General features: G+C 35.0%; 1 protein-coding gene across 2 annotated transcripts in view; it reads left to right on the top strand.

The window, feature by feature from the left end:
• The window catches only part of CADM2 (cell adhesion molecule 2), a 1,134,397-nt gene that overhangs the window by 539,802 nt on the left and 567,841 nt on the right, over positions 1 to 26,754 (top strand). The window lies entirely within an intron of this gene.

Below are 26,754 nucleotides of genomic sequence, written 5' to 3'. Positions count from 1 at the left end.
GAATAGCTATTTTGTAACTCAGTAGAAGTTATTATCTTCTGGCACTTTCTGTTTTTAAAAATTCTAAAGTATATAATTTCCCAAGAAATTTAGTTATTAAATTTATATACTTTCTTCATCGTTATGTCCTCCTATTTTTTAAAACTATTCAAAGTGCTGGGTTTATTTTCTCCCACTTTCATTATTATAACTGCTATAAAATATCTAAGCTTCTTCTTTAATGGTCTAGAGAAGCCTGGAAGAAATGTGTGTGTGTGTGTGTGTGTGTGTGTGTGTGTGTGTGTGTGTGTGTGGTATCAGAGGGGTCTCCAGTGCACCTACAACTTAATTCTAATAAAGATGACAGGTTACAATGATACTTTCCTGGAGGTGTTTGAGCAAGGTCGGTTGAATTGGTTATCGAATAGTATTGTGTACCTCACATGCTCCTGAGTAACATTGACTTTAACATTAAGATTTCTTGCTGTTCATGCTGCCTAAGTTCAGTATTAATACACAAATAGCCGTTTTTCTGAAATGAAGCTCTTCTGCTTTCTGTATAACCTAATGGACATGGATTTCCTGGGATGATATAAACCTTTAAGAAACGCTTCATCCCTAGATGGTTTGGCTCAGGGAATAGAGCATCGGCTTATGGACTAAAAGGTCCAAGGTTCAATTCCAGTCAAGGGCACATGCGTGGGTTGTGGGCGCAATCCCCAGTAGGGGCCATGCAGGAGGCAGCCAATCAATGGTTCTCTCTTATCATTGATGTTTCAAGCTCTCTCTTCTTTTCCCTTCTTCTCTGAAATCAATAAAAATATATTTTAAAAAAGAATCACTTCATAAATGAAAAGTATCAACACCCCATGCCTAGAAACCTACCCTTTCTCCCAAATCAAACTATACAAACTTCTATTTTTGTAATTAATTTTTATTTATGAAATGTCATCAGTTAGATTGACAAGATTTTTCTATTTTAGGGTGTCTAGTATATTACCAATAACTAATTTTTCTTATAATCCCACTTTATGCATTCAAGTAAAATGTCTCCTTCTAAGCACATTATCTGGAAAAATCACATCCCTTCCTTTTCACCATCCCTATCTCCTCACCATAAGGACAATGTCAGCATAAGGACAATGGGTTCATTTTCAGATCTTAAAATTCCAAATATTATAAATTACCCTAATATTCTTTATCCTTAATGATTTAGTGGCCTCACAGATCCTTCATCAAACTATTTTTAAAAACTCATATTTATGTCAAAACTGGTTTGACTCAGTTGATAGAGCATCTGCCTGCAGACTGAAAGGTCCCAGGTTTGATTCTGGTCAAGGGCAAGTACCTTGGTTGTGGGCACATACCCAGTAGGGAATTGCAGGAGGCAGCTGTTAGGTGTTTCTCTCCCATCGATATTTCTAACTCTCTATCACTCTCTCTTCCTCTCTGTAAAAACTCAATAAAATATATTTAAAAACAGACAAACAACTCATATTTAATCTAACCTAGGGTCATGCATCTCTCATACTCATATAGTTATATGAAAGATCATTTGTATACATATTGTATGGGCACAGGCACTCATTGTCTTTCATTTGATTTGACAATATAGCATAGCAATGATGATACATACTTGAATTCTCAGAAATCCTCATCAATATAGTAACTTTTAAAGAATAAAAACAAATAGTAAAGTGACTTTAATACATAACAACAATCCAGAATAACTTCATGGATTATAATTTATATTTTGAAAAATGAAAATATGGATTCACAATTGGCAAGTTTATATGTCCTCCTAATTAACAATAAAGTGCTTTATTATCCAATAAATGCTTGGTGAGAATTGTTATATATTGAGCACTATCACAGATTTAGGAACACAAAAAGGAACCAGACAAAGGTACACACGTAACTTATATTCAGCTGTATAAATTTCTAAATGTCACCTATATAAATATTAAAACTATTGTTCCGTATTTTGAGAATAAATTGCTATGATCTATAAAAAAAAGACATTCTGACTCTATACCTCTTAGGATTTACTGCTCTATAGAAATTCATATTTGAAAATTGTCCCAAAGCCTTATTAACTTACTTCCCTCATGTTTCACTACATATATTCAGACATAGGCTTCAAATGATTCATTAAAGAACACCAGCAGGTGATTGATAACCTGAAAAACAACCATATCCATGGGAATGCATAAAAAATATCAACATTCTGCATGTGTGATAGGCCACCATTATTTAAGCAACTGTGTGTAGCAATAGCATCTAGTCATTGAGCCCCTAGAATTCAAATTGACATCAGCAAAATCAAAATTAATTGCTTGTAAACTATCCTCTTGTCAACATAATTATATTTTAGTAACATGAAAAGTAACCATTTATTGCATTAAATGTAACCTAAATTAAAAAGCTTTCTGATTTATTTTTTTTCATCTATAAGAGTCATGATTAGAAGGAGAAATAAAAGGTTTTACCCCAGGAGGCATGTCTAACTCTGTGCCTATGCGTAATTCACTAGAAATTCTGTGATGTTTATTGAAAAGAAAAATGATGCGTATGAGGTAATTCAAAACCTCATAATGACTGTTGCAGAATTCAAAGTCTCTGCTAGCATAAGGAATAGATTTTTATACTCAGTATAATCCCTCTTTAATCATGACCTTCAGAACTTGCTTTTATTTATTGCTACTGAGTTAAGAACAGAGTACCAGAGAAGAAAATGGTAACAGCAGTGCCACAGCAGGTAATTTAGGCACATTTAAGTTAAACTCATCTACTTCTCAGGGAAACATATAATTTATAGTTTCCTATATTGCAAAGTATTTAAATAAGTTTGACATTAAACTGCTGTCTTCAAAAACCCACTTAAAAACATTTTTTTTTTATCTGTAGGAATTATAAAAAGGAACACCATTTAAAAATTTATAGGATGTATAATTTACACTGCAAAGCTAAGCATTTTTTTAAGCTGGTGAAAGTGCTTTATTTTTAAATTAGTTTTAAATTTAATTTATTGGGATGACATTGATTAATAAGATTATATTTGTTCTAAGTAGACATTTTTTATGATACGTGATCTATATATTGCATTGTGTGCCCACCATCCAGTTAAATAATCTTACATCACCATGTATTGGACAGGTATGCATTTTTACAGACAATAATTGGGGGAACAACAACAATAATAAATAGAAACATTTTTATTACTATAATGTGAATACTTACACAAATTCATATTATAAGTCTGTTATAACCTTATTTATATAAATATACTTGATTTCCATGTTGAAAATGTTTCATAATAGTTTGAGGAGAAAGATTGTCAGTTAATATAGTTCAAGAATAAATACATAAGTAGATTGAATTTCAATTTTACTTTCACTATTATTTTAAATAACTGGAAAATTTTAACTATTAGTGAGGAAAATCTATGCTTTCCCATTCTCTATAATATCCAACTGTATCCTATCAATTGACTACAAAATAGAAAATGCTTTTTAATAGATTCTATTAAAAAGTTTTCCAAAAGTTTTGATTATCCTTTATATGCATATTTACAATGGTGAGACCAATTGTTATAAATATATTTTAAAGTTATTTTATAATAGAAAACTCTTAGTAAGCAGAAACAACTATACCAGAATTTATGTAGCTTCCTAAAATCTTAAGTAATATAAGCTAAAAAATTCTAAAGTCTCAACATGAATTTCTATGGAATATATCAAATTTAATGTAGTGTAAGATCAAAATATAATGTTAACATTTTTCTTTGAAAATATAGCATAGGTAGGTGTAGATAAAAACAAATATTTAAAACAGTCCATTCTGTCTACATCAATTAATGGCTATTTCTTGAGAACAGGACATCATCTGGTTACAGATTTATAAGACTGAAAATTATTTCTGAAATATCAAACTTTTGGCTTTATTTTCATCCATTTTCACCAACTCCTACCTTGATTTATCATTAGCATAATGGCAATAGTCAATGCTACCACCAATCAGTTCTTTAAAAAAAAGAAAAAAAAATATATATATATGTATGTATATATATATATATGTGTGTGTGTGTGTGTATATATATATATATATATATATATATATATATATATATATGGTCTTTTTAGGTTGCCTGCGCTGTGTTTGAATCATTTATTTCCCTTTTGTATTAGTACATGCAATACTAGAAATTTTCAAAGGGATCATTACAGTGTATGCCTGTGTGCAAGCACACCCATGCATAATTTGGAAACCAATGCAAGAAACTGTTTGGGAACGATGCATTTAATGGCTAATACAATCTATCTGACAAACAACACCTGATTCTTTCCTTTCATTATCAATGCTAAGATCTAATTTGTTCATACAGTCCCATCCTTGGTTAGAATAAAAGTTTGCTTCTTTGTGCCTCCAAAATGAACACTAATTTACAATAGATATAACATGTTCTTTAATATCTCCTATTTACTTTACTTACATCACTTTAGGAAGATATCTAGAATCTCACCAATATAACAATTTTAAAAATATTTTAAACATCAGTAAAAAATAATTTAGGAAGTTACCTAAAATTAATAAAAAATATTTCCTGTTTTCATAAAATTAAGAATGCTTTCTTCTCTTAAAGGCATTAAAGGTCATACATGTAATACTGCGGACAAGGCTGACTTGACCAAGCCTGAAGGCTCCTCAGTTTTTCTCTCGCTCAAATTTGTACTGACTGACAGATGAGGAAAGAAATCCACATATAAGTTAAATTCGTTTTTCCAAACATGTCTTTACTTTTATTCCACAAGGAAGAGGGCAAGGGAAAGTCCAAGGAAGAAGGAAAGGGAGAGTCCATTTGCATTAATATCATATTTTTATATTAAAATTATAAATTTGGCATAATTTTAGGACAGGTACTAACATATTTTCAGATATAATGATGTAGTAATATGAACTTTTAAAATATTTAGTAGTCACTAAATATTCGTGTTTCTATGTGTGTCTTAGATGGGTGTGTCTTAGATGCAGCCCTTTCTGAGGATGATGAAATTATATAGATTATTTTATTACTTCCTATTTTTTTGTTTTGTTTTGTTTTTTGCTTTAGTGTTAAAGAAAGTTGAGGCTCTGTTTGTACCTCATACATAAAGATACAGTAAAACATCAGTACAATGAACCTTAATTTAATAACAAAAAAAACCTTATATGTACCTCTGTTGAACATGCTCAGAATATTAAGAATATCCTAAATAATAAAAGAGTAATATGCAAATTGACTATCACTCCAAGACACAACAAGATGGCTGCCCCCATGTGGCTAAAGATGGCTGCACCATGTGGGCACAAGATGGCCACCACAAAATGACTGGCGGCGGGTCGGGGGGAGTTGTGGGTGATCAGGCCAGCAGAGAAGGGCAGTTGGGAGAGACCAGGCCTGCAGGGAGGACAGTTGTTGGCGATCAGCCAAGCAGGGAAGGTAGTTAGGGATGACCAGGCCAGCAGAGGAGGACAGTTGGGGGGGACCCCGGCATGCAGGGAAGGGCAGTTGGGGGAGGACAAGCTTGAAGGGGAGGGCAGGTAGGGGAGAACAGGCCTTTAGGGGAGGAAAGTTGGGAGGGGACTAGGCCTGCATTGGAGGGCAATTGGGGGTAACCAGGCCTACAGGGGAGGGCAATTGGGGGTGACAAGTTTGGCAGGGGAGGGCAGTTAGAGGTGATCAGGCTGCAGGGGAGGACAGTTAGGGGCAATCAGGCTGGCCTGGGAGCAGTTAGGTATCCATCAGGTTGGCAGTGGAATGGTTAGGGCAGTGTTTCCCAACCTTCTCTCATGATGAGAATCACCTGGTGGAGTTGTTAAAACACAGATTCCTGAATCCCAACTAAGAAGTGCTAAACTAGAATTTTTGAGAACATATAGGTAAAATTGCATACCTAACTTAGTGCTCTGTATATAACATCTGTGTTAGAGCACTAGTTAAGTATACAATTTTACCTATATGTTCTCAAAAATTCTAGTTTAGCACTTCTTAGTTGGGATTCAGGAATCTGTGTTTTAACAACTCCACCAGGTGATTCTCATCATGAGAGAAGGTTGGGAAACACTGGGTTAGGGGGTGATCAGGCTGGCAGGCAGAAGTTGTTAGTGGCAATTAGGAAGACAGGCAGACAGTTAGGAGCCAGCAATTTGACAATCTAAGGCACATGTGTCAAACACAAGGCCCGCGGGCCAAATCCAGCCCGCCAGGCCTTGCAATGTGGCCCGCACCGCGCTGTCATCACTGCACTCCGCTGTCAGTTTATGACATTGTCAGTTTATGACTGTTCAGTAAACCATTTGGCCCGCGATTTAGGCTGGATTTTAGATTTTGGCCCCTTCTCTGATTGAGTTCGACACCCCTAAATTCTAAGGTAAAAGAGGTAGAGTCCCTGACTAAATAGTCGGGTATTTCGTATTTTAAAAATTCTTTCAGCACAGCTGTCCTAGGCAATTAACATTTCAACCTTTCTGTTATGTTGTTACATGTGAGAATTTATTTTTCCAGGAAATAAGACTTGCCATTAAGTGTTTAAATGGCAGTTTCCATAAAAGTGGAATTGTTATAATCTATCACTTAGGAGAAATCATACCTCAACAATAATATGCTCGGGTGACAGATACTTTTATTCCTGCCAGAAGCACACATTTTAGAGTTCTCAAGAAATCTAAATGCTCAATTTTTCCCCAGTAGCAACTCAGTAGACAGGCAAGGCAATGACCACATCCCTGGGGACATGTGAGCAACAGAGATTCCCTCAGGTAAACTCTGAAGCTGAATTGTTCAAGGCAGCATGCTTATGCTGGGTTTGTCGGCATTCTAGTAGAATGAAAACACATAAAGTCAAAATGAAAAAAATATATAATTACATTTTTTTTCATGTGATAGTTCACTTCACTTTAACTGGCAACTTAAGGCCCTGATTTGTTTTCTCAACAAAGAATTTCTATTTTTAACAGGAGACAGTGATTCCTCATAAATACTTCTGAAAGAAATTACATGGAAGGGAAACATGTACAATATCTGATTAAAACCATGAAATTTAATGAAGTCTATATGTACCTTATATTAATTAAACTTGGCACTTTTAAAAGGGTGTAATTAATATTGGCTGATTGGTCCCCTGACCCCAAACTAGGGTGAGACCAGACCACCCACAGCCCCTCTCTCCAGCTGGCCCAGACAGTGCAGGGGTGGAGGGTGGGGCAATAGGCAGCAGAGCTGGCTGGCCAACTGCTGATGGCCCCTCCCCTCTGCAGGCCCAGCCAGATAGGTCCCCATTGGGGCAGGCCATCCAAACCCCACCCATGCATGAATTCGTGCAGTAGGCCTCTAGTTAGTTTATATGTGCCATGAGAAGAAAAACAGTTGAAAATCATTGCCCTTGGAAATGCCATGAGTTGGTGTTTTTAATATTTTTTAGAGTAAAAGTTTTTGTTAAATGCATTGCAAGATCAGCTTTAAAAAATTGAAGATCTGACAACAGCCCAAGTGCCCATCAGTAGATGAGAGAATAAAAAAAAAGCTATGCAGGGGTGAGGGCATGAGTTGGGGGTGGGGGCAATGGGGGATAAGGACACATATGTAATACCTTCATCAATAAAGATAAAAAGATAAATACACAACTGTGGTAAATTTATATACTGGAATACTATGCAGTGATAAAAAAGGAGAGTGTCTTATTCTCTGAGACAGCATGGAGGGATCTGAAGATATTATGCTAAGAGAAATGAACTGATCAAAAAAAGACAAGTATTACATAATCTCACTCATATGTGGAATCTAATGAACAAAGTAAACTGACAAACAAAATATATCCAGAGACATTGAAGAATAGAATGAACTACTGAATCTCAGATGGAAGGTGAAGGAAATTGATGTGTGGGAAGAAATCAACCAAAAACTTTATAGGCATGTATACGCATAACCCATGGACACAGACAACAGGGTGGTGAAGGCCTGGGGCAAGGGGCCAGGAGGGCTACAAGAGGTCAATGAAAGGTGGGGGTGAGGGGGAAAGAAAACATGTAATACTTTCAACAATAAATATTTGAAAATAAAATAAAATAAACTTGGAAAATATGGAGCTTTAGAGCTATTCTAAATTCAAGAAACTAATTCACTCAGTTATGTAATATTCATTTTGGAAACAATTTAAAAAAAAGAAGTAACAAATGAGTGGACTTACTTTTTTCCCTCTCTCTGTACAAATTGTTGCAGACTTTATTGGTTAGCCACTTTCAAGAGCGCATTTTTTCCTCTGAGTCTTGGCCTCTTCCTAAGATAGACGGATATAAATATGATAGAAAAGACTAGCAAAGGTTTCTTTCTAGCCATCAGTTTCTTATGATTCTTTGTTTCTTTTATATTTTTCAATTATGCTTTATATTCACTATTATTCTATATTACTTTTAAATGGAAAGAAAATACTAATTCTCAGTTCTTTAGTTTTAAATTGCAAGAAAAAAATATGAAATTCACATTTCTTAAAATACAATAGTAAAATATATTTGTTTTATAATGTTCTAATTCATTTTCAGTATGGTATTTAATTATTTTTCTACTTAAATTTATACGAAAATTATTAGTCTGCATTTTAATAAACTGGGATGTAACAAAAAAACATGTTTGCAGTCTCCAAAAGCATATAATCTTGTATTTTACATTATTATACTTATTTCAGAAAGGTTAGTCATTCCTTCTTAATATTCACTCCATAATTGCTTGTATACAGCACTGTCTCAGGCATAAAGTTGATCTCTGGGTGACCTTGAAGTTTATATACTTCAATGGTAAGAAACTAAAAACAAGCATTAGACATGGCTGTACCACCTAGACAAGGAATTGAGGTGACACATTAAGCCATCATTTCCATTGAGGACTGTATTGACATACTGCATTATTTTAATCTTAATTAAAAATAATTGTGCTGCGTGTATGCTTTCTTAGCCTTTAATTAGCATAAGCTCTTCAGAATCAAAGTGGCAGCATAATAATGCATTTATAATTTATAGTGTAAATGTTGGCCCTAGGGAAAATGTATTGCTGTAATTCTTTTGTAGGTCTGCTGAAGTCACACTGTTGATGACAATGCCAGTCAACTACAACATGAAAGGGAGAAAGAAAGCATTAGACATGATTTATATTTTTTAAAGTATTAAGTTTCTTTGTTTAACCATTATGCATGACAATTAGCAGATGTACCTCTGTGTGTGTGTGTGTGTGTGTGTGTGTGTGTGGTATAATGTGGAATATTTCTGAATCAGGTGTATCTCCAGGCCATTGCCTGCTTACTTTAAACACTACGGGCTTTCATTAGAATTCCAACTATGTATCCTGCAAGTAGTTAAAGAGAGATATATGATTATGGCTGTGGTAAAGCAAAAACAAGATCCGCAGTTACAACTACAGATAATGTCAATTTTCTCTTCCATTAATATCTTTACTCACTCCTAGCTTTGATGATCTGCATTTTTGTAAGGGATCAGTGGGGCAGATGATTTAAAAATAACCGACAACCCCTAAATAATTTACGCATGGTCTTGGGAAGAATGTTATAACTTGGATAGGAGACAGATTCACATTCTTGGTTGTTTCTTCATTTAGCTAAAAGTGCAATGTGAGGTGGCCCAGAGGAATTGAAGGTAAAAAGGGAAAGTCATAGTTACTAGTTCAGATCAAGCATGCATGCATTGGCCTCAGGTCATTCTGCTTATTTCTATAAGAATCTAGTGTCTGCTTGTTCTCTGCTATTCTGAAGATTTATCCTACCCTGAGACCAAATCAATGATCACAGGCCAGCAACTCCTGGTTCGTCTTTAAATAAAATAGCAAATGTTAAACTATTTCATACAAAATACAATATGTAAGCTTGTAAAAGAAAAACTACAGATTTTAAACACTCACAGTAAAACTGAAGCTGCCTGTGTACTTTCACTAATCGGTGCAGTAATATCTTAGAACTGCCTATTGCAAGCCATTATGAAACAATTTCTCTCTTAGAAAGTAGATATTTTTCCCTCTATTAGGTAATGCTTACTAATTTGAGGAATATCTTTACCTTTCTCATTTATTGTTTCTAGTAAATAAAAAGACTATTGAATTTATTTCTGGATATAATTCTGAATATATGCTTATTTTAACTTATGTTCCCCTCCAGGGAGATAGAAATATTGTCTTATATATACTTTATAGAAAACTTTTTTTTTTCATTTATAAAAAGTTAATCTGTATAATTTATGTGAAAAAATGTGCAATCCAATCACTTCTTCATCAATTACAAAATTCATTTAAAGGTTCTTTTCTTAGACTCTAATTTTGTAATCAATCAAGTTAGATCCACCAGTAATTGTGTATTTGTTATATAGAAACTAGTCACCACAAATTATTTCATCATTACTGATGCAATCAGTAGGATAATAATTATTATCATTATGAAATTTATGAATTGTTATCTAATTTCATTCTCATACTAATCTATTCTGAAATGTTTTCAGTTTTGTATTCATAACTTAAATATGTATTATTAAGGAGTAGAATAATTTTGGATTGTATATATTTTGAAAGTGAAATTTGTTATTCAAAAATCTCTATATTCTAAGAGGAAAAATAGATAAAACAGAAAATTGAAATGAAGTTTAGAAATCTTTCCCCTCATGGAAGGAATTCTTTTTTTAATCATTTTAGCACAGGTTGTTTACAACTCTCTTCCTATTCATCTTTTGAAAAATAGCTCTTTACTCTGCCAAATAACCCAAGCCCTTATTGGATATCTTTAGAATTAGAAATTATCTCTAGACTTGAGAAAAAACCTAATTTTAGTAGCTTCTAGACATTTGTCCTGGTTATATATCCTTAAAACAAAGTGGTATATACCTCCTAATTCTGCTTTAGAAAGTATTTTATATAATTGAATGATCTTTCAACTTCTAAAATTTCTCTATTTTTAAGATAAATACATTTACTTTATTTTAAAATATATTTTATTGATTTTTTACAGAGAGGAAGGGAGAGAGAGAGCCAGAAACGTCGATGAGAGAGAAACATCGACCAGCTGCCCCTTGCACACCCCCTACCGGGGATGTGCCTGCAACCAAGGTACATGCCCTTGACCAGAATCAAACCTGGGACCTTTCAGTCCGCAGACCTATGCTCTACCGCTGAGCCAAACAGGTTTTGGCTAAGATAAATACATTTAAATCCTTTAACATTCTTTGTATTTCCTACCTTTATTTCTTTTTATTTATCTTAACTTTTTAAATATTACAAATGTCTCGTTTTTTGTTTGCTTTTTTACCATTGACCCCCTTCACTCCACACCTAGTCAGTCTTTCATTACTGTATTATCTATACCCACAAGCTATGCAAATATGCATATAATTTCACCACTTAGGCATTCCCCATTACCCATCATTGATGTTTCTGTCTCTCTCCCTCTTCCTTCCACTCTTAAATTAACAAAAATATATTTTTAAAAACACACAAGCTACTAGATTTAATAAATGAATTCAGCAATGTAGGCCGATACAAAATTAACTTCTAGAAATCTATGGCATTTTTGTACACCAATAATGAATTCTCAAAAAGAGAAACAAACTAAAGAGCAAAACAAAACAAATTCCCATTTACAATGGCAACAACAACAAAAAATGAAGATACTTAGGAATAAACTTAACCAAGGAGGTAAAAGACCTGTACTCAAAAACCTACAGGACGTTGAAAAAAAAATAGAGGAATATATAAACAAGTCAAAGAATATATCATATTCATGGATTAGTAGATTCAACATCATTAGAGTGTCCTGATTACCTAAAGCAATCTATAGATTAAATGCAATTTCTATTAAAACACCAATGGCATATTTCACAGATCTAGAAAAAAAGGTAGAAAACTTATATGGAACAATAAAAGACCCAGAATAATCACAGTAACCTTGAAAAAGAAGGACAAAGTTGAAGGAGTCATAATACCAGATATTAAGTTATACTATAAAGCCATTATCCTCAAAACAGCCTCTTACTGACACAAAGACAGGCATATAGATCAATGGAACAGACCAGAAAACCCAGAAATTGACATAAGGCTCAATTAATATTTGACTAAGATGGCAAGAGCATACAATTGAGTAAAGACAATCTATCTATAATAATAAAAGACTAAGCAACCATTGTAACTGAAAGGCCAAATGAACAGGCTGCATGGAGCGACCAGGCTGGCAGGGGGGTTAGTGTGGGGTGACAAATGACTGAACAGCAGGCTGTGTAGAGTGACTAGGCCCAAAGGGGGGGGAGGGCAGTTGGGGGCAACCAGGTTGGCAGGGGGGGCAGTAAGGGGTGACCAGGCCAGTGGGGGGGGGGTGTTAGTGAGGGGGAAGGTTACTGATTGAGCAGCAGACTACATATGGTGACCAGGTGAGCAAGGGGCTAGTGAGAGGTGACCAATGACTGAGCAGCAGGCTGTGTGGGGTGACCAGCCTCCCAGGGAGGGCAGTTAGGGATGAACAGGCTGGTGTGGGGGGGGGGGCAGTGAGGGGCGACCAAATGACAGAACAGCAGCCTGTGTGGGGTGACTAATCCCAAAGGGGGGGGCAGTTGGGAGAAACCAGGCTGGCAGGAAGGGCATTGAGGGGAAACCAGGCTGGTGGGGGTGCAGTTAGGGATGATAAGGCTGACGATGGGAGTGTCAGTTTTGAGGCCCCAGGCTGGCACTTGGGGCAGAAAGGGGTGACCAGGCCAGCGAGGGGGGGCAGTTGGGGGCAACTAGGTTGACAGGGGCAGTTAGGGATGATCAGGCAGGTGGGCAGGAGAGCAGTTAGGAGCCAGATTTTCCAGACTCTGAGAAGGATGTCTGACTGCCAGTTTAGGACTGATCCTGGAAGTTGGACATCTCCTGAAGAGTTCCAGATTGAAAAGGATGTATGTTGGGTTGAGGGGACCCCCTGTGCACAAATTTCATGCACCAGGCCCTTAAAATTATATATATATATATATATATATATATATATATATATATATATATATACATATATATATGACAGTTACAACCAGCTGACAGGACCAATGTCTATGAGGATGTCTTGACCACCAGGGGTCAAGCACTTAATGCAGGAGCTAAACCCTGGTAGTCAGTGTATTCCCATAGCCAACCTCCCATTGCTTGCCAACCTCCTACATTCCCTCCCCTGGCAGGATGTAATCGGATCTGACTTACCCTGATTGCTGGCCAGGATGAGGGACCCTACCTGTGCATGAATTTGTGCACCTAGCTTCTAGTCTGTTCAAATGATATTGGGAAAATTGCACAGGTTCATTCAAAAAAGTGACATTAGAACAACAACTTACAGCATTGACAAGGATAAAATCAAAATATATTTCTGTACTTTAAATTCAGTGCTTCCTTAAGCCAATGATTTGACAATCATCAGCTTCCCATTACTGTTGAACCTCCTGATCTCCATAAGCTCTAAAATATGAATTTCCTTTGGAAGTTAGCCTGGACTGATGTTCATAGCATCATTTTTGTTTTGTTTTGTTTTGTTTGTTTGTTTTTTACTCTGGAATATTCCAAGAAAGTTTAACAAATTATTTATGTATTTTCTTATTTATTTATTTATTTAATGTTTATTTATTTATTTATTTATTTATTTATTTATTATTGTCAAGGACTGGTTATAATAGGAAAAAAAAGATGTCTTCCAGATTTCTACAAATACAATAATTTACATTTATTCTGGATTTCTATAATTATTATGTAATTATTTTATTTTATTACATATTACCTCATATATCTGCATTTACTAAAATTGTTTTGATAAAATTATTGGTAAAATATGGATATAATAGCTTGGAGTTTAGTATTTTTTTTGAATGTATTAGATTAGTGTAAGTCCAAATAAAGGGTGAAGCAATTGCATGGGGGTATATTTGTTTCTTAAATAAACTATATAATACAAATTTATTACTTATTATTTTTAGTGTTTATAAGATCCAATATTTCCCCACTTTAAAAATGAAAAACAAGTCACCTGAAGCATCTTTCACCATAATTTTTTCTTGGTTACTAAAAGAATATTACTAACCACATTGGTAATTCTGTAACACCCTATTATGCATTTTGTCTAAACTAGAAAACAGAAAAGTATTTGAAGTATTTCAGGATTCTCCTATATATCTGTAACTATATTTATTCTTTACTATTTCTACCATAACATCCTTTCTGTGAAATCAAATCTATATAGAAACTAAGCAACTCTGTTTTTTTTCTTTTTCTTTTTTTCTATTAGTTCTACACCATCTTCTGAAATCTCTAAAACCCTTAATTTTGTTATTAATTTGTTCTTCACATATTGGATTTTCTAATTTTTTTAAAAATTTTTAAGTTTAAGGCATTCAAAGATAAATATCATATTCCCTAATTTTTGTATATTTTCTTCTAAAAGTATATTTTAGTAGTTTGGGAATTTTTAAAAATATTGCAGAAATATTTTATCTGTAAAATTCATTTTATAGGGTTCCCTATTATTTGACTCACAATATTATTTATTTACTAGAGTCCCTGTTCATGAAATGCATGCACTCAGAAGAGGGTCCCTCAGGCTGGCCCGAACCCTCTCAGAGTCCAGGACCCCTTACTCCTTGCTGCCCACCTGCTCACTGCTTCTTACTGCTCAGCTTGCTGCTCCTTAGTGCTGCCATGGAGGCAAGAGAGGATCCCACCACCACTATGGTGCTTGCCAGCTGTGAGCCTGGTTTCTGGCTGAGTGGCACTCCCCTTGTGGGAGTGCACTGACCACCAGTGGGCAGTTACTATGTTAAGTGTATGCCCCCTAGTGGTCAGTCCACATCATAGTTACCAGTCATAAAAGTCCCTTAGGCTTTTATTATATAGATCCTAGAGGCCAGGTGCATGAAATTTGTGCATGGGGGAGGGATGTATCCCTCAGCCCAGCCTGCACCCTCCCCAATCTGAGACCCCTGGAGGGATGTCCGACTGCACTTTTAGGCAACTGGGATCGGGCCTAAACAGGCAGTCGGATATCCCTCTCACAATCCAGGGAAGCTGGATCCAAACTGCTCACCTGCGTGCCTTCCTGATTGCCCCTAACCATTTCTACCTACCAGCCTGATTACCCCTGAGAGGCTGATTGATGCCTAACTGCAATCCTGCCAGCCTGTTGCCCCTAACTGTCCTCCCCTGCAGGTCTGCTCATCCCTAACTGCCCTCCCCTGCAGGCCTAATACCCCCAAATGCTCTCCCCTGCAGGCCTGGTTCCCTCGCAACTACCCTCTATTGCTGGGGGAACCCTAGCCTCCTGCTCTTCGAGCTCCCTGGCTGTTGCCATTTGTGTTTGTATTTATGTATCTTCTATCATTGAAACGTTATAGCCTTAAGTGGTGGCCTGGGCCGGGTAGGCTGTGTGGAAAGCTTGGTTTCCTCCATTGCTGGGACCAACCCTAACCTCCTGCTCTTTTGAGCTCCCTGGCTGTCCCCATTTGTGTTTGGATTTATGTATCTTCTATCATTGAAACTTTGTAGCCTTGAGTGGAGTCTTAGGCTGGCAAAGGAAGGTAGAAAGCATGGCTTCCTCCATTGCCTAGGAAACCCAAGCCTCCCTCCTGCTCTCTGTGTCCATAGCCATCTTGTTGGCGTTTATTTGCATATTGGCTCCTGATTGACTGGTGGGAATGGCTTGTGGGTGTAGTAGAGTGATGGTTAATTTGCATATTACTCTTTTATTAGATAAGATTATGTTTATTGGTTTGTTTGTTTAATTTACCTTTGACTCATTTGGTTTATATGAGTCAAAGCAAGAGAAAACTCAGGCCTACATGTCTAGTATCTTTTTATTCTAAGTCACAATAGATAATGACTCTATAATGTCTATTTTGGACATTAGGACTATTATTATGCCCATAACAAGGAATCTTGATGTATCTGTGCATCTTGTGGAGGTAACATAATAAAACTATTATCATCAGGTGACTAGTATGTGCAACAAACATGAAGAACACAAGGCACTTCCTAGGCATAAAGTATGAGGAGGAAATAGCAGAAAATAAAGCTAAAATATTTGGCTCCACTGTTTCTTATTGTTTGAGGACTAATAGAAAGTTCTAAAGAATTTTATGCTTTTTAATCTATCTACTAAAAAAAATGTATTTTCATTCAGATAAAAGTAACTATAGAAAAATATATTGAAAGTATTTAATTTTTGAATATATTTAAAAGCAAAAATATATTTTATAAAACTATTGCAACTTTAGAAAACTTTATAACTCTCATCATTTTATGATTATTTATTGAATTAGAGGTAAAATTGCCAAAATAATTGACTGTTGAATATTAAATAATTGACATTTTAATAGTATCTTCAACTTTTTATTCGGATTGCATTTATTTATTTATTTATTGTCTAAAGTTTTACATATAGCTTCTTTTCCCCTGATTGACCCCCACCCCCAGCCAATCCCAACCCAGGCAAGGTGCTACTGCCCTAGTGTCTGCTAATATGGTAGTGAAAGCAAATGCTGAGAATTTATGAAAATTTATTGATTAGGATAATTCAACATCAATTTTATATAGGAGGCCAGTTTTAAATCCCAGTTGTTCAAAGAGTTTGCAATTTCTTCCTTAAGAGATGGGAGAAAATATTCATCAAAATGAGACTGTAGCTTTAAATTTAATCTAAATAATTATTTAATATAAAGTAAATAACTTTCATCTATTAAGTTTGAAAACTAGTATTTTTTTAAAGAAAACAGCCTAAGTGCCTATCAGTAGATGAGTGGATTAAAAAACTGTGGTGGGATACTAAACTGCAGTATACTTACCATTTGTAACATCATGGATGAAACTGGAGTGCATTATGTTAAATGAAATAAGCTAGTCAGAGAAAGATAAATATCACATGATTTCACACATTTATGGAATATAATGAACATCATAAACTGATGAACAAAAATAGATCCAGAGACAGAGAAACATTGATCAGACTGTCAAACCTCAGAGGGAAGATATGGGAGAGCGATGGGGTGAATGGGGAGAGATCAACCAAAGGACTAATATACCTGCATATAGGCTAACCAGTGGACACAGATAACAGGGGGTGAAGGCATGAGTGGGGATATGTGGAAGGTAAAGGGGGGGATAAGGACACATGTAATAACCAATAAAATATAAAATGATTAAAATGTCAAAAAAAAAAATGTACCAAGATTTTTTTTAAGGTGAAAGTATTACTGTGAACACAACAATTACTAAATAAATATTTTTGAAAGAGAGAACAAACAATTATCAAAATACTGGATTTATATAGATTTTTCAAAGTTTATGTTGATTATTAGCATAAAATAATAATGATTAGGATAAAATAAAATATATTTGTAGCATATACTTCTTACATATATTTCCATTTATATTTACATAATTTTGTATATAATAGAGATATAAATACACACACACTTATATATATACCAGTACACACAAATATCCTTTGTGTAATAATCTTGGCAATGCTTTAGTACCAAATGAAAACCTGTTCTTGTGTTTAATAATTAGTTAATGGTATAAAAAGTATATTATATGAGAACAATGTAAATAATTTTGATAAGGAGGCCAAAATAAAACATATTACATGCCTTTCTTTTTCTTAAAGAATACACAATGTATTTCGAAGGTAGTATACAAAGATGTCCTAAAATTGGCATAAGACTGATATATTTCTTTAAAAACATCATACATTTAGACATTGAAAAATGTAGAGTCTACTTAAATAAGATAGAATGAGAAAGATGCAACCAAGGCTTTAGGACTCAGTAAAGTGTCCATCAGAATGAAACTTCATTAGGAGATATTTCAAGGAATGCCACACATGGAATAAGGAAGTGAGTAGATGAATTGACTAACAAGAAATATTATTGTGATATAGCACTGTACATTTAGGCACAGTTTATTTTTCTTTAGAAACTTTTAATCCACCTCATTTCCTCATAACCACTATTTCTTGCTGCCTTAGTGAATGCATTTCAGAATGCTGTGGATTTCAGGTCTTGCCAAGGAAAACAAAATTGCTCAATTAGTCTCTTGGGAAAGGCTTCATTTGTCTTTGTGAATTACTTTGGTCATTGGCTACTATTAAAGAGGAAAGGGAAGGGAATGAGGAATCATGCTCTGTGAACAGGTCAGATTACACTAGCCAGAAAGGTTCATGGTGTCGTTCATATTGTAGAAAAAAGAAAAAGAAAAAAAGGAGATTTGATAGCTGATAACTTAATTATCTGCCACTATCAGTTTGGAAGGACTTTAAACATGTCCAAAATGTCTACCAAGTTTTTAGCAGGAGTGACAGTAGATTTTTGAGTAAGGATAGAAATGTAGCAGTCTTTCTAGAATAAAACTCTGACAGACTATGATGAATCACCTTATTATAGTTGCTCGCATGACAAATGTAGTTGATCAGTGTTTTTCCCTGGGAATAGTTGAGCTTATCCAGAGGCAAAAGTTGAGAGGAAATAAAAGGTAACTAGCAATCCTAAGTGTAATACATCAGTATTTCCATGAGAGTATTCAAGAAAACCTTATCAATTACTGTTTATGTCAACATAAAGTATTTCCCCATTCCCTCATGATATAACCCCTTTTTGAGAACTTAAGTGGCTTTTCAAAAGAGAGATATAGATCATGTAGAACATTTTACAACTTTTTTTTTCACATGTCTTATAAGTTATTCAGCTTGTAAAAAAAATCCTCAGACATGTTCCCAGTCCAAGTTTTTATGACACTGTAGCTATACATTTTTACTCTACCTCCAAATACAAACATTACCATTTATTCAACTATTTTGAAATAGAAAAAAAAAGAACAATTGGATAAAATATTAAATTAATAAAACTGAGTGATTTCTGAAAATATTTAAATCACTGAGTAATAAACTTGTTAATAAGTTTATTTAAAAAAAAAAACAAAACAGTAATGTCTGCACTTGTAATCCTGATGCTGCTATTAGAAAACATGATCTGGAAATCAAAGGCATTGCCAAAATAGTTGCAGTTATTTTTATGTCACTATGTAAGAACAGGTTGTAAAGATGTCTACTGGGCTTCACAATTTTATATTTAAAAACTAAAGCCAAGTTGTTTTGTTGTTGTTGCTGTTTTTTGTCATTCCTTAGAAATTCATAGTAAAAAGTTTGGTTTTGTTGTTTGGCATATATGTTTTCTTTGACTCATGTAAATTTAACAAAACCTTTATCATGTAGTCTCATTCTCTTTTTCTTCTTTTTATTTAAATACATTTTATTTCTTCAATAGTTATTTTCATTGTTATACAATGCATTAATATTTGAACACAGAGCATTGCCAATATCATTGTGTATTTCTTCACACATCTATTTAGATGATTGGACAGGTCAAATGACAAATATACAAACAGATTCTTAATATACAACCACATCTGCCTTAAAAATAGGAAATGTGCCCAGATGGTGAATGGCATGGTGTAGGGTGATCACAGTTATCTGTGCCAGCTTCTTAGCTTCTATGAATAAATTGTACATAGCTCATTTATTAAAGTATGTACATAGGTAACAAATGAAAGACTGTGTTCTTGAGTCTACCAACATTGATATTGCATATATATATATATATATATATATATATATATATATATATATGAAAATTTATAAGATACAATTTCCATCCTTTATTCCATTATAGTTTACATTCAATATTATTCTGTATTAGTTTCAGGTGCAGGGCATAGTGATTAGACAATCACATACTTTATAGAGTGGTCCCCCTAATATTTTAAGTACCCCTGCTGGCCCATACATAGCTATTATGATATTGTGTTGTTGTTGTTTTTTTATCCTTTGACCTCTCTCTGGCCACTCCCCCCCGCCCCCCAGCACCTGCCTTCACCTGCTAGTGACTGTGTCCATCTATTTCACCTGCTAGTGAATGTGTCCATTGATAACTCTTATATGCATGCATACAAGTCATTTGCTAACCTATCTAATAAAAGAGTAATATGCAGATAATATGATCATCACTCTGACACACAAGATGGCTGTCCCCATGTGGTCAAAGATCCTGCCCCAATGTGGATACAAGATGGCCACCACAAGATGGCCAGCAAGGGAGGGCAGTTGGGAGGGACCAGACCTGCAAAGGAAGGCAGTTGAGGATGATCAAGCCTGCAGGGGTGGGCAGTTAGGGGTGACCAGGCCACCAAAAGAGGGAGGTTGGGGGTGACCCAGGCCTGCAAGAGAGAGCAGTTGGGGGGTACCAGGCCTGCAAGTGAGGGCAGTTAGGGGTGACCAGACCCACAAGGGAGGGCAGTTAGGGGCAAACAGGCTGTCAGGGGAGCAGTTAGGCATCAATCAGGCTGGCAGGGGAGTGGTTAGGGACAATCAGGCAGAGGCAGGCAAGTAATTGGGAACCAGCAGTCCTGGATTGTGAGAGGGATGTCCAACTGCTCATTTAGGCCCAATCCCACCGCACCCAAACGGGCAGTTGGACATCCCTCGAGGGGTCCCAGATTGGAGAGGATGCAGGCTGGGCTGAGGGATAACCCCCCCCCCCCCCCGCACAAATTTTATGCACCTGGCCTCTAGTATTTTATAATTTTATTAGAGCATATGATGTTCATGCAGGATGCAATTCATGTGAATAAGAACTGAGCAGTAATTATGAGACTGCAGGATGTGACTTATTAGTGAGTCACATTAACAGTTTAGATGTTTATGACCAGTATTTAAAAAAAAAGAAAAGAAAAACACATAAATAATATATGAAAGATTATTTTACAAAATGAGTTTTAGTTACATATATGTGCATGTACTTATACATGCAGATGTTTTCATAGAGTCAAATCACACAATGGATTTTTTTAAAATATATTTATTGATCATTTACAGAGAGGAAGAGAGAGGGATAGAGAGTTAGAAACATTGATGATAGAGAATCATCGATCAGCTGCCTCCTGCACACCCGCCCTGGGGATGTGCCCACAATCAAGTATTGTGCCCTTGACCAGAATCGAACCTGGGACCCTTCAGTCCACAGGCTGACACTCTATCCACTGAGCCAAACTGGTTTTGGCCACACAATGAATTTTTTAAAAAAATAAATAAATCTTTATTGTTCATAATATTACAATTGTTCCTCTTTTTTCCCCCATAGCTCCCCTCTACCTGGTTCCCACCCTACCCTCTACCCTTACCTCCCCCCCACTGTCCTCATCCATAGGTGTATGATTTTTTGTCCTGTCTCTTCCTACACTCCTCACACCCCTTTTCCTTTTCCTTTGAGAATTGTTAGTTCACTCCCTTTCTATGCCCCTGATTCTGTTATATTCACCAGTTTCTTCTGTTCATCAGATTTTATATTCACTTGATTTTTAGATTCACTTGTACATAGATTAATATTTATTGTTCATAATTTTTTTCTTTACCTTTTTCTTCTTCTTAAAGAATACCTTTCAGCATTTAATATAATACTGGTTTAGTGTTGATGAATGCCTTTAGTTTTTTCTTATCTGTGAAGCTCTTTATCTGACCTTCAATTCTGAATGATAGCTTTGCTGGGTAGAGTAATCTTGGTTGTCGGTTCTTGCTATTCATCACTTTGGATATTTCTTACCACTCACATCTGGCATGCATAGTTTCTGTTGAGAAATCAGCTTACAATCATATAGGTGTTCCCTTGTAGGTAATTAACTGTTTTTTTCTTGCTGCTTTTAATATTATCTCTCTGTCTTTTGCTCTTGGCATTTTAATTATGATGTGTCTTGGTGTGGTCCTCTTTGGATTCCTTTTGTTTGGGGTTCTCTGCATTTCCTGGACTTGTAAGTCTATTTCTTTCACTAAGAGGAGGAAGTTTTCTGTCATTATTTCTTCAAATAGGTTTTCAGTATCTTGCTCTGTCTTTTCTTCTGGCACCCCCATTATTTTGATGTTGGTATGCTTGAAGTTGTCCCAGAAGCTTCTTACACTATATTCATATTTTTGGATTCTTTTTCTTTTTGTTTTGGTTGTGTTGTTTTTGCTTCTTTGTATTTCAAATCTTTTTTTAAATTACTCTATTGGTTAAGATATCACATATTTGTCATCATCCCCCCATTTCCAACCCAAACTCCTCCCCACAAATGCCCTCATCTCTCTGTTGTCCATGATCACTGGTTAGGCTCTTATGGGTGCACACAAATCCTTTGGTTGATCTCTCTCCCTTATCCCCACCCTCCCCTACCTTTCTCTGAGGTCCCACAGTCTGATTGATGCTGTTCTTGCTCATCGGTCTCTGTTGTTCCTCATTTCCCTTAGATGAGTGACCTCATGTGATACTAGAAATATACTTATAAGAACCAAAAATTAGACAAGCAATAATGGTTACACTGAAAGGCAAATGAAATGAGTAAGTTTCTTTCTGGACCAATAGTTATTTTGAGTCCCAATTCCTTATGTGTACATGTCAGCAATGATATTTCAGAGCTTGTATTTTCATCATGCTATACATGTATAGCTGTAAAATTATTTATTTTTTTTTCTGAAAAACAACAATCCATATCTACTTCTTTTTAAACAGAACAAGTTAGACAATATTATTAAAAAAATTATTTATATTTAAACCATGTGTTTTTTCACTTTGCAAATATATTTTCCCCATTAGACAATATCCCTGATTAGTCAAAGCTTTCTATTTTATAGCTCTAGGGCCTCTCATGTCATTTAAATGAGTTAATGAAAGAAAAAATAATTTTGTCTTTCTGTTTCCTCAGAAATATTGTATTTATGGGTTTACACCTATCAATGGTTTCTGATCTCAGATATGAAACAAAGAAAACTAATAAATGTATCATTCTCTTAGGAATGAATTACCCGATAACCAATTTGAAACTCATGGCAATAACCAGATATGCATTACAAATAATGTTTCTTAGCCTTTATTTAAACTACAATTGTTTAGTCAAGTTACAGAAGTTTGCTTAATTGTGCCCTAAATGTGTATTTTGATCAATTTTAGACTGTAATGAGTCTTTTTATTAATAGTAATCATTTGTAATATTTCCATCATAACTCAGTGTAAAAGATCTTTGCACAGTATCTAATCTATGTGCCTTTAACATGTAGGTCAGAATATAAAGTGCAAAGAGCCAGGCTGGAATGACTCAATGATTAAGCCTCAACCTATGAACCAGGAGGTCAGGGTTAGAGTCTCCATCAGGGCATTTTGGGGTTGCAGGCTCCACCTCTAGTAGGGGGCATTGGTGAAGCAGCCCATCAATGATTCTCTCTCATCATTGATGTTTCTATATCTTTCTTCCTCTCACTTTCTCTCTGAAATCATAAAACAAATATATTTAAAGAAAATAAGGTACAAAGAGGTAAAATCCTAGAGTTGGATTCATGGACACACCTAAAATAGACAGTGTCAAACACATATTGACTTTTGTATTATATCCTTGTGCTCTTTACAAAATATTACTTCCCTTGTTATAAAATCACGAGTTGGTAAGGTATATATTATGATATTATTTTTTTCTCAAAATAGCTAATATCAGTGGTCAGTAAATGATGGCTTTTTACAGAATTAGTTTCCTGATCCCTGATTTATACTATGTTATAAATAATGTGTATTCCCTAAAGAGAAGGACACTTTAGTTCTGTGTAAGCAGTTTCTTACCAAACCTTGTTTAAAAGAGTACACTTTAAAAACACAAACCCATTTTTAACTTCCACTTACTTGGGAAGGTGGCCTGAGAGGGGTTGAGGTAACAGTAAAAACAAAAAAGAAAAAACAAAAAAAACCCCACATTGATTAGAGTGAAAAAGAAGGGGTCTGGAATGAAAGAGTTCAAAGGGAAACTATAATAAAGTAATGGTACAGAGGGAAGTTGGGATACTGATACATTTTTATCAGAGGTTATAAAGTTCATTGAGGACTAGGGAATATGATGAGATATGTAAATTTCCTCAGTCTTGTTTTGAATTAAGAGGTGACTTATGTCAAGTAGTTTAGAACTAGAGACATTTTAAAACCTGAGAGCAAAGTAATAAAGTTGCAGAGCATAATGGATTTTCTGAACAAAATGGCGAACCTGACACTGGAAGGATATTGTGTGTTTATGTTGGCCCAAAAAAGTAGGTAGAGATCACTGCCCAGAGGAAGCTGGGTTATTTTATTTAAATTTTAGCATCGATTGTATATATATATTACAAAGATTCTGCGAATATATTAAATAATTTTGGGATTGATGTTTTCATAAAAAAAATTATTAATTTTGGAAACAAGCAAAAGAAATAATGATTTCATAAGTAAAATTAAAAGACCATTGAGCTAGAAATCAAGATCTGTATGAGCTTAGGCAAATCATTCACTCCTTCTATTTTAGTGTATCACATTTAATATATTAGAACATATCTAAAGTCCCTTCACTTATTACATTTGTGTAGTCAATCATCCAGGAAATGTGGGATATATAAATAAACCTCAATAAAATGGAAATCACCATAAACTACAGTGCCTATGTTGGAAACATAATGCCTGATGATATCACTATCTTGGTGCAAATGACCTTGCAATTCATATCCTGGGAGGCTACTATGGTCTTGTTAGAAAACTGATATACTATTTAGGTATCCCTGGTGATTGCATTAAAAAAAAAATGTATAGACACAATTAGATGACATGTTTAAAGGATTTAAGTTATATGACTTGTTTTAGCCTTTAAATATTATACCCATGTCTATAAGATGAAATTAATTGTAGTTTTCATTCACACAGCCAGTAATCTGTACTGCATTAAAAGTATGGTTTGTTAGCAATCCCATGTTTCTGAGAGAAGCATTGTGGATGTGTGACAATAGCAAATAATTACATCAGAGTGAAAACTGAAGTAGAACCAGTCTATAGATAGGCTCTGATTTCGGACCCAATCTGCCACAGTTGCAATCATATTGTGTTCTGAGCACAGTCTAGTCATGTAGGCAATATTAAAATGATCAGCCCATGAAATGCATCTTTCCTAAAAATATATAGTACTTAACTCATTATGAAATAATGGAGAATCTTCTTATAAATCTCACAGAGTGGCAATCTTCTTATAATTATGGTAATAATAATTTTGAATATGCCCTTTCAAAAAATCTAGGACAGTCTACAAATAATAAACAAAAAGGAAGCAATCTGGGCTCACTGCCCAGATCGTCACAAATACGTATAATGGAACAAATAAAGAAAATACATACTTATAAGCACAACTGACTCCATGAAGAAGAAAATTAAAAAAAAAAAACAAAAAAAAACCCACAACAAAACAAACACAAAAACTGTAATTGGTCAAAACTATGGTAGAAAATAATTATAGGCCATTCACAAATCTTCTTTATAAAAAGCTACATGCCATCTGTAACTAAGAAATTTTTGTTGTTGTTGTTTAGAATTCTTCAGAATTCCTTTGAGGTAAATACAAAGAAAGCTACCTGTTCTATATTCCTCCTATTTTACAGGGAAAGGAATATTACTCAAAGAAATTACAACTTACATAAAATGTGCAAATCTGCTTTAACTATGTTAATTGGAAAATCAGCATATTCCAATTAGAAATTCTACCTCTCAAAACAGACATTATGTGAAATGAATTGCATACTTTATTGGTAAATAGCTACCTAGAATTGTTGTTTTAGATACATAAAATTGCCCAAAGTTGCTCTCTAATGTCCTATTAATGTGTCATTCTCGTTTATTGAAACACAAATCACTGTTGCTTTTTTTCAGTTTTAATTTAAAAAGTTTAAGAAAATTTTGGTTTTTAGCTTTTCCAAGTAAAATATAAATAACCAATCAAACAAACATACCCTATGTATTTAATAGTCAATTTACTTGGATTTTATTGTACAGTACCTTAACTTCCGGGTGTAGTTATTTTGTGTAATTAGTTCAATTGTTTTTCATAAATCTATTTATTCTGTAAACAAACAAACAAACAAACAAAAAACACACACATGAGTTTCACTTACGTATCCAACACTGTGCTTCATTTTAGGGTAAAAAAGCAACAATGATTTCTGATTGCATGGCATTAAAAATTAATGAATACAAGAATAATGACTCTGATGAGGGTTCCATAAGTACTAGTTTAAAACATGCATTATAAAACATGGACTCCAAAGTACATATATGATATTAAGCAGCTAATCATTTCACAAAATTAGAGTTTTAAATGTATCTTTTTCAAATTATAATCCCAAATAAGGTAATCCTTTATAATAAAGAGGTAATATGAAAATTAACTCTCATGCCCTCACAAGATGGCTATCTACAACCAGGCCAGCAAGGGTGTTAGTGAAAGTCGACCATATGACTGAACAGAAGACCATATGAGGTGACCAGGCTGGTGGGGGGTTTGAGAGTGGAAACCTGGCTGGCAGCAGGGACAGTTAGAGGAGACCAGGCCAACAGGGAAGACAGTTAGGGGAAACCAGACAGGCAGGCAGGTGAGCGATTAGTATCCAGTGGTCCAGGAGTGTGAGAGGGATCTCTGACTGCTAGTTTAGGCCCAATCCCTGGTAGCTGGACATCCCCTGAGTGGTCCCAGATTGGAGAGGGTGCAGGCTGGGCTGAGGGGACCACCCCCACCAGTGCAGGAATTTTGGGTCTCTAGTATACTATTTCACACCTAAAACTTTGGGATGTCTAATCTGAACAGTTCAGGTGATGTTAACTACCTCTGCTTAAAACCAT

Source organism: Pipistrellus hanaki, assembly GCF_964339955.1.
Source record: "Pipistrellus hanaki genome assembly, chromosome: 2".
NCBI classification, from domain to species: domain Eukaryota; kingdom Metazoa; phylum Chordata; class Mammalia; order Chiroptera; family Vespertilionidae; genus Pipistrellus; species Pipistrellus hanaki.
This window is presented reverse-complemented; position numbering and strand designations above follow the sequence as displayed.